Here is an 8871-nt window from a genome sequence, read left to right on the forward strand (position 1 = left end):
ATCGCTGTAAATTTGCTCGACAATGTATCAAATTTTCTCCACAACTCTACTTGCGCACCTTTGCACATTTACTCACCCACATTTCTACATCTACTCACCCACCTTTGTGCATCTATTCACACCACCTTTCTTCAACTACACACACCACCTTTCCGCATCTACTCACCCACCTTTCCACATCTACTCACCCACCTTTCCACATCTACTTACCCACCTTTCCACATCTACTCACCCACCTTTCTGAATTTACTCACACACCTTTCCACATCGACTCACACACCTTTCCACATCTACTCACACATACCTTTCTGCATATACTCACACACACGTTTCCAAATCTACACACACCACCTTTCCGCATCTACTCACCCACCTTTCCACATCTACTTACCCACCTTTCCACATCTACTCACCCACCTTTCTGAATTTACTCACACACCTTTCCACATCTACTCACACACCTTTCCACATCTACTCACACATACCTTTCTGCATATACTCACACACCTTTCCACATCTACTCACACATACCTTTCTGCATATACTCACACACACGTTTCCACATCTACTCACACCACCTTTCCACATCTACTCACACACCTTTTTGCATCTACTCATGTACACCTTTCCACATCTACTCACCCATCTTTCTGCATTTACTCCCACTTTTCCACATCTACTCAAACCACCTTGACACATCTGCTCACACACATTTGTGCATTTACTCACACACCTTTCCACATCTGCTCACACACATTTGTGCATTTACTCACACACCTTTCCACATCTGCTCACACCCCCTTTCTGCATCTACTCACACACACACCTTTGTACATCTACTCACACAGACTTTTCCACATCTACTCACACCACCTTTCCACATCTATTCATACACCCTTTCTGCATCTACTCACACATACCTTTCTGCATCTACTCACATACATCTTTCCACATATGCTCACACCACCTCTGCATCTACTCACACACCCTTTCTGCATCTACTCACACACCTTTCCACACCTGCTCACACCTCCTATCTGCATCTACTCTCACACACACACACACACACACACACACACACACACACATACATACACACACACACACACACACACGCGCACACACACACACACACACACACACCTTTCTACATCTACTCACACACACCACCTTTCCACATATAGTCACATACATCTTTCCACATATGCTCACACCACCTCTGCATCTACTCACACACCCTTTCTGCATCTACTCACACACACCTTTCTGCATCTACTCACATACACCTTTCCACATCTGCTCACACCTCCTTTCTGCATATACTCAACCACCTTTCCACATCTGCTAACACCACCTCTGCATCTACTCAAACACACCTTTCCAGATCTGCTCACACCACCTCTGCATCTACTCACACAAACCTTTCTGCATCTACTCACACAAACCTTTCTGCATCGACTCACACAAACCTTTCTGCATCTACTCACACCACCTTTCTGCATCTACTCAACCACCTTTCCACATCTGCTAACACCACCTCTGCATCTACTCAAACACACCTTTCCAGATCTGCTCACACCACCTCTGCATCTACTCACACAAACCTTTCTACATCTACTCACACAAACCTTTCTGCATCGACTCACACAAACCTTTCTGCATCTACTCACACCACCTTTCCAAATCTACTCACACAAACCTTTCCACATCTACTCACGCCACCCTTCCACATCTACTCAACCACCTTTCTGCATCGACTCAACCACCTTTCCACATCTGCTAACACCACCTCTGCATCTACTCACACACACCTTTCCACATCTTCTCACACCATCTCTGCATCTACTCACACAAACCCTACTGCCTCTACACACACCACCTTATCGCATATACTCAACCACATTTCCACATCTACTCAACCACCTTTCCACATCTACTCAACCACCTTTCCACATCTACTCAACCACCTTGCCACATCTACTCAACCACCTTTCCGCCTCTACTCAACCACCTTTTCGCATCTAGTCAACCACCTTTCCACATCTTCTCAACCACCTTTCCACATCTGTTAACACCACCTCGGCATCTACTCACACACACCTTTCTGCATCTACTCACACACACCTTTCTGCATCTACTCACACCACCTCTGCATCTACTCACACACACCTTTCTGCATCTACTCACACCACCTTTCCACACCTACTCAACCACCTTTCCGCCTCTATTCAACCACCTTTCCACATCTTCTCAACCACCTTTCCACATCTGTTAACACCACCTCTGCATCTACTCACACACACCTTTCTGCATCTACTCACACACACCTTTCTGCATCTACTCACACACACCTTTCTGCATCTACTCACACCACCTTTCCGCATCGACTCAACCACCTTTCCGCGTCTACTGAACCACGTTTCCACATCTACTCACCACCTCTCCGCATCTACTCAACCACATTTCCACATCTACTCACACCACCTTTCCACATCTACTCACACCACCTTTCCACATCTACTCACACCACCGTTCCACATTTACTCAGTCTCACACCTTTCCACATCTACTCACACCACCTTTTTGCATCTACTCACAGTCTCACACCTTTCCACATCTACTCACACCACCTGTCCCCATCTACTCATTCTCACACCTTTCCACATCTACTCAACTACCTTTCTGCATCTACGCAACCACCTTTCCACATCTACTCACACCACCTTTCCACATCTACTCAGTCTCACACCTTTCCACATCTACTCACACCACCTTTTTGCATCTACTCACAGTCTCACACCTTTCCACATCTACTCACACCACCTGTCCCCATCTATTCAGTCTCACACCTTTCCACATCTACTCACACCACCTTTTTGCATCTACTCACAGTCTCACACCTTTCCACATCTCCTCACACCACCTGTCCCCATCTACTCCATACAAAGTAATCACCCGAAATCTTCATCATTCAAATCTTCTCACTTTTGAGGGGCACACCCGAACAACTCACGTTCGAACGTCTTTCTCCCTCATTTCTAATGACATCGAACACTTTACATTTGATTTTTACAGCGACATCCACCACCCTTGTGGCACGACCATCCGTGTGAAACCGAGCACACCCCTCAGGGACCATCGCCGCCGCGTCCGCGCTCTCTGTCCGCGTCGATCAAACGTTTAATTGTGTTTCTCACCAACTCGACTCATCTCCCGGGTCCGTGTTTAAAAAGCTGGAATCTTCTTCCTCCTATTTCGCTCCTTCACCTCCTCCTTTTTTCTTCTTCTTTCCGAATGCTCCTGCTCTCTCGAATCCGTACGTGCCGTGCACACTGCGCCGACTCAGCCGTACCGCGCACGCCAGCCTTTCGCTACGAGTTTCTCTTTCGCTCCCCTTTCCCTCCTCCCCTCTCTCATCCCCAAACCCCTCCCCTTGCTCCACCCACTCAGCCCGCGTCGGCGTCCAATTCCCAGGCGCGCGCGCCCCCTCGAGCCCGTTTGGGGCCCGTGCACCCAATTCCCCATTTACCCCACTTTGCCCGAATCTCCTCGATCCACACCTTATCCAAATCCATTACACACTTTCCTCCCCTCCACTTCTCCATTTCCATCATCCCCCACATCTCATCCTCATTTACCCCTCTATTAAACTCTGACCTACCCTAAAAGCCACCCATCTACCCATCTCCCCCATTCTTCCCCCATACTAAACACAATTCCATGTGATATACTCTCCATGTCAATTTTACATTCCATGTCTTGTTTTTCATTTCGATAAGCATAACAATAATTATTGCACAAAGGTAAATAATAGCGTAGTTATTACAATGAGTATTATTTTCATGTCATGGAGTCCTCCCAGATCTCGAAGTATCCACCTCCGTTTCAGTAAAGGGATCACGATTCGTGGAGCAGTTTGGGAAGTTTTCTTATTCTCAAAGTTTTGTTCCAAGGGCTCTTTTCAGGATTGTCCCCGAGCCTCGGACAACTTCTAACTGCAGTTCGTTTGTCGTAATATTTCCAGGTATCGTTTTTAAGATCTCCAATGTTCTTTTTTTATCATTCCCGTTGCTCCACAATTATCATTACCACAATCACAATTAGCACAATTAGAATTACAATTATCGTTGGAACAATTTTGGCGCTCTTCAGCTTCCAGGATCTTTTCACTTCATTGTTTGTGACGTGTTACCTCCCCAAACTCCGGTTACGGTGCCCCTCAGGGTCTCGAGAGGGAACGCGGCAGAAAGATTTGTTATTTTGAGTGTTCTAATAAACCATGGTAAAACCACACCAATGAAATTGTAGAACAAAACAAGTGATTGTATTAAGAACTCTCACATACACAATAATAACACTTAAATAAAGTACAATGAAAATATCATTTGCATCTCATGAACAATACATATGATGGTACCATCATTCCCCAATACTCTCAAAGCAATAAACTAATGACACGCCACATGTGAGTGGAATGTAACAATCCCAAAGTACGTGCACGAATCTCCATCCTGGGTGAAGGTCGAAGTCATGCAGAACGGCAAGAACAATAGGCAGGTATAGGCGCGGCTGCAGACAAGGAGTTATGAGGTGTGAGGTCGGGCCAATGGTGGCACGTGGTAACAATCCCCCAAACGTGAGTGCAATCCACGTCCCACGTCGACCAACGATTAAGCCGATATGGAAACCAATGGCGATCCACACGATGATGTCGATATGGGAATCCCAATGACAAAACACGATGCACCAGGCGGACAGCCTCCTCAAGGAAAAATGATGGATCGGCCTATAATGGAGGCGCTTGCTTTCCCGCCAACAATAGTTCATGCTCGGTACCAAAACCTGAGACGCAGGTTTAATTGCAATCGCAATATGGGACAATGTCACGGGCAATCCCTTTCACGGGAAGCCTCAATTCATTCGCGACCAATATCGAGGAAGTCCGCTCGCAGCCTCGATGCGACTCACCGCCGTCTTTTTCCCCCGCCGATTTTTCTCCTCTCTCCTCTTCCAGTTTCTTTGCCGCATTTTTCTTTTTCTTCCACAAAGATTTCTTTTTACCTTTTACTAAAGTCATCTCCATTTCACACAGAAATCTTAACAACAATATTACCTGAAACTAAAAATCCTGCAAGTATATACAGTAATAACAACAAAGGTGGAAGTGACGAATCCGTAACATGTTGAAGTCCTGATGATATTTGGTCATTTTCTAGATTTCTGCATTATTTAGACCAAAATCACTTGGTACTGAAACCTCAACTTGCAAGGCCTTATTTTCCTTTTGTATCTGAGTACTATATTCGGTCGCAGTGCTTTGTTTTCTATGTTTACGCTGGATGGGATCATCACGTCATATGTTAGCATTATATCCTTGTTTTCAATGATGAATCTCAGGAATCTTGGGAATGTATTTGTAAGATTTCTCGTTTTCTCGTTCCTGGATTGTTCATGCTTCCATGAGTTTTTCGAACTGGGATATTGAGATTTCGGCAGATGTGCCAGTGGATTACTCTACATACCTTGTTGTGCCTTTGGGAGTACAGCTGTTCAGACATGAGTTTTTTTTACATCCCGATAGGAGGTGACTCGTGCTTTCTGTTTGTACCTTGTATAAACATGAGAAACACAAACACACGAACCGCGACTTTGTATACAAAAAAAAGGACATACACCTGTCTGGTTGATGCAGTGCTGCCATCTTTTTTAATCCATTGGTGGAGTGTACCTGATCTTGGGAATCTTGGGAATGTATTTGTAAGATGCCTTGTTTTCTCGTTCCTGGATTGTTGTATTATATTGATTTTTATGTTCGTTGTTTTTGTTTTTGTTGGTCTATCATATCTCGGCCAAATTCCATTTGAATGTCATCAGAGTACCGTTTCACTAATTTCAGTTGTTCTGCCATTTTTTTGTCGTTTGTTGCGTCTATCCCTTCTGTTCTATCTCTAGCGCTCCTTACTGTGTTAGGTGGTGGTATATCGCTTCCGTGATGATTCTTGTCAGAAGTTTATGTGCTATTGGTATGGGAAGGATAGTGTGCATGTGGACATATGTTGTGTGCAGGAGACGAGATGGAAGGGAAGTGGTGTGAGAATGGTGAAGGGTAGTCAGGGACAGAAATACATGTCTGAGTGGCAAGGGTGCCCGGAAGGCGTGCATGGTGTTGGTGTCCTGCTTTCTGAGGAGTTTGTAGACAGTGGGGTGAGTGTGACTAGAGTGAGTGAAAGGTTGATGATGGTGAAAATGATGATTGGAAAGCTATTAGTAAACGTCATCTTGGGATATGCTCCGCAGGTCAGTCAGAGCGATGAAGAGAAGGACAAGTTCTGGTGTGCGATAGAGAAGCTGATGGAAAACGTGAAAGATGAGGAACTTGTTGTGGTAGGAGGAGACCTAAATGGACATGTGGGAAGGAGTATGGACGGTTTTGAGGGAGTTCATGGGGGTTACGGATATGGTGTGAGGAATGGAGAAGGTAAAAGGATTTTGGAGTTTGCTGATGGAGCTGGTTTGTTGATTTGTAATACTCAGTTCCAGAAAGAGGATAATAAGCTTGTTACATACACGTCAGGTGGGTCGACGACAACCGTTGACTACCTGCTGGTGCGTAGGCGAGATAGGGGGCACCTCCGGGACACAAAGGTGATCCCGGAGGAGTAGGCCGTTTCACAGCACCATTTGGTTGTCTGCGACATAAGGGTGGAAGGTGCGAGGGGAGCTCGGCGGTGAAGTACCAACCGAGAATGAAGGTGTGGAGGTTGAAAGAGGTGACAGTGAGGGAGGCATTGAAAGAGAGGCTGAGTATGGTAGAGGATGATGTGGTTGAGCTTGAAAGTGGTTGGATGTCAATGAAAGATAATCTGTTGGGAGCCGTTGGTGAGGTATGTGGATGGACAAAAGGCTCACCGAGGGCACTCGGAAACATGGTGGTGGGATGATGACGTTGGAAAGAGGATTGACGAAAATAGGAAGAAGTTCAAGGAGTGGCAAAAGGCGAAGGGTACGGGGGCAGAAGAGGCAGAGCATGAAAGTTATAAGGCAGCCAAGAAGGCTGCAAAGAAAGAGGTAGTAAAGGCGCAGGAGGCATATTGGAAAATGTTCGGAGAACGCTTGGATTCGGAAGAGGTTTATCAGAGAGTGGTATTCAGGATTGTAAAGCACATGCCGAAAGAGAGGTGCGATGTGATAGGGGGTGGGTTGCTTGAAGGATGAAGTGGGACAAATCGTTGTGGACCCAGATGGAATTAAAGGAAGATGGAAGAGACATATGGAAATGCTGTTGAATGCAGAGAATGAATGGGATGGCAACATAGAGAGTAACTCAGTTTTAGGACCGTCAGAGAAGATAACCGAGAAGGAAGTTGAGGAAGCGATGAAAGCAATGAAGAGTAGAAAAGCCGGAGGGCCGACGGGAGTTGTGGGAGATATGTTGAAGGCATCGGGAAGTTGGGGTGTGAAGAGAATGACAGAGATCTGTAATCTGGTGGTGAAAGAAGTCTGCATTACAGTGGATTGGGAACTGAGTACCCTCGTCCCTCTATACAAGGGGAAAGGTGACCCTCTGGGGTCTGGACTGTGGCTCGTGTAGAGCGATAAAATTATTAGAGCATAGAATGAAGGTATTGGAAAGGGTGTTGGAGAAGAGGATGAGGAAGAAAGCGACGATCGACTCAATGCAGTTTGGATTTATGCCAGGAAGAGGAATGGCAGACGCGCCTTTTATTGTAAGGCAGTTGCAGAAGTGCATGGAGAAGATGAAGAAGTTGTTTCTTGGATTTGTTGATCTGGAGAAAGCATTCGATGGGGTTCCACGTGAAGTAGTGACATGGCAATTGAGGAAGATAGGAGTGGAGGAATGGTTGATCAGAGTAGTGATGGCAATGTACGAGAGAGCGCGCACAGCTGTAAGGACGAACGACAGGAACAGTGGTGAGATTGAGGTGAAGGTGGGAGTGCATCAGGAGTCGGTACTAAGTCCACTACTATTTGTAGCTGTGATGGAGGTGCTGGCTCGGAACGTAAAGGAGGATTTCCCGTGGGAGTTGTTGTATGCAGATGATCTGGTGTTGATTGCGGAGAGTATGGATGGACTGAAGGAGAAGATGAACAAGTGGAAGGAATGTATGGAGGCAAAAGGTCTGAAGGTGAATATCGGAAAGACGAAGGTGATGGCAAGTGGTAAATCATGTGTTGAGGTGGAAAGAACTGGGAAGTGGCCATGTGCTGTGTGCAGGAAGGGTGTTGGAGTGAACTCCATTCAATATACAATGTGCGCTGAGTGGGTTCATCAAAAATGTAGTGGTTTGAGAGGGTCATTAACCAGTGTGGCAGCTACATTCAAGTGTAAGGTGTGCACAGAGGGAGCTGCAGATGGATGAAATGTTGAGTTGGATCTTGGAGACGGCGTTAAGCTGGAAGGTGTGAAAACATTTTGCTACCTAGGAGACATGCTGAATGGAGAAGGTGGATCAGACTCGGCAACGGTTGCTCGAGTGAGATGTGCATGGAAGAAGTCTCGGGAACATAGTGGTGTGCTGACGGGGAGGGGAGTGTCATTGAAGTTGAAGGGAAAGGTGTAAGCTGCATGTGTGAGAAGTGTTATGATTTATGGGAGCGAGACATGGGTAATGAACGCAGGGCAGCAACGAAGGCTGGAAAGGGTGGAAATGCGAATGGTTCGGTGGATGTGCGGAGTATCGTTGAGAGAGAGAAAGACAAATGATTAATTGCGAAAGATGATGGGAATAGAGCCTGTGATGGATGCTGTGAAGAGAAACAGGTTGAGATGGTTTGGTCATGTGTTGAGGAAGGATGAAAGTGACTGGGTGAGAAGAGTAATGGAAATGAATGTCGAAGGAAGTAGAGGAC

The 8871-nt window shown here is 46.0% G+C and overlaps 1 protein-coding gene across 1 annotated transcript in view; it reads right to left on the reverse strand.

The window, feature by feature from the left end:
• LOC137439239 (teneurin-3) overlaps window positions 1-3366 on the reverse strand; it is a 319589-nt gene extending 316223 nt beyond the window's left edge. Inside the window, exon 1 of the mRNA XM_078768166.1 lies at window positions 3198-3366. The gene's annotated coding sequence lies outside the window, so the exon portion shown is untranslated. The remainder of the gene's footprint in view (window positions 1-3197) is intronic.
• Between the last annotated feature and the right edge of the window lie 5505 nt (window positions 3367-8871).

This window comes from Myxine glutinosa, chromosome 14 (genome assembly GCF_964187855.1).
Source record: "Myxine glutinosa chromosome 14, kmMyxGlut1.1, whole genome shotgun sequence".
NCBI lineage: Eukaryota > Metazoa > Chordata > Myxini > Myxiniformes > Myxinidae > Myxine > Myxine glutinosa.